Here is a 1368-nt window from a genome sequence, read left to right on the forward strand (position 1 = left end):
GCGCGCGGTGTGTGTGCGTGTGTGTTGTATGCGTGTGTGTGTGCGTGCGCGTGCGCTTGTGTGTTGTATGCGTGTGCGCGCGGTGTGTGTGCGTGTGTGTTGTATGCGTGTGTGTGTGCGTGCGCGTGCGCTTGTGTGTTGTATGCGTGTGCGCGCGGTGTGTGTGCGTGTGTGTTGTATGCGTGTGTGTGTGCGTGCGCGTGCGCTTGTGTGTTGTATGCGTGTGCGCGCGGTGTGTGTGCGTGTGTGTTGTATGCGTGTGTGTGTGCGTGCGCGTGCGCTTGTGTGTTGTATGCGTGTGTGCGCGTTGAGTGTGCGTGTGTGTTGTATGCGTGTGTGTGGGTGTGCATTGTGTGTGTGTGTGTGTGTGTGTGGGTGTGTGTTGAGTGTGCGTACGTGCGTGTGTTGTATGTGTGTGCGCGCGCGTGTGTGCCTGTTGTGGTGAGAGCGGATTCCGGCTGAGGTAAGACCGCACCACGCGAGAAGGCGATCGAAGAAAGGAAATCGCATTAGAGACGCTTGCAGCCCGTTGAGGCAAGCATCGTGCGCTGCTTCCGGAAATTTCCGGCGATATCCGTTAACTCGTCGACGCAAAAAACGCGGGATCAACTTTTTCTCGCCCTCTCGCTTCACTCACTCGCTTCACTCTTTTGCTCGTTTTCTCTCCGCCTCGATCGCTCCCCCTCTTTACCTGCTTCTCTCTTTCTCTCTCACTTCCTCTTTCTCGGCAATACTTATTGAATAACACCGAATCTTGGTGATTCGCACGAGGAGTGTGTTAATGCTTTCTGCTCTTAAGTGTTCTTTTGCTAGTGCGACCTATACACTTCGCGCCAATAAGTGCGGCCATGGAATGACTCATGCTAGATCATTGCGGCGTAACAACAGGATTAATGCAATGACTGCAAAAGCCATGATGGCTCTCTCTCTCTCTCTCTCACTCTCTTTCCATCGCCCTCTTTCTCTCGCTCTCTCTATATATAGATAAATAAATAGATAGAGAGAGAGAGAGCGCGCGAGAGAGAGAGAGCAAGAGAAAGAACGAGAGCAAGCGAGAGGGATAAAGAGCGAGAGTTAGAGGAGATGGATGGAGGGAGAGAGGGAGAAAGAGAGAAGAAAATCGCAGAATCGTTCAATCGCTTTAAGAGCAAGCGAATCGAACTCGACGGAGGAAAAACTTAATCCGCTCGCTCGTCCGGATACTCGCGGCTCTGAATTATAGATGTGTTCCTGTCGTCGGCGCTACGGCCGCCTCTCCTGCTGCTGCTGCTACCGGTGCTGCTACTGCCTCTGCTGCTACCACTGCTGCTACCGCTGCTGCTACCGCTGCTGCTACTATCGCTGCTGCTGCTACCGCTGCTGCTGCTA

The sequence above is a fragment of the Priapulus caudatus genome, unplaced genomic scaffold (assembly GCF_000485595.1).
Source record: "Priapulus caudatus unplaced genomic scaffold, Priapulus_caudatus-5.0.1 Scaffold989, whole genome shotgun sequence".
NCBI classification, from domain to species: Eukaryota; Metazoa; Priapulida; class Priapulimorpha; order Priapulimorphida; family Priapulidae; genus Priapulus; species Priapulus caudatus.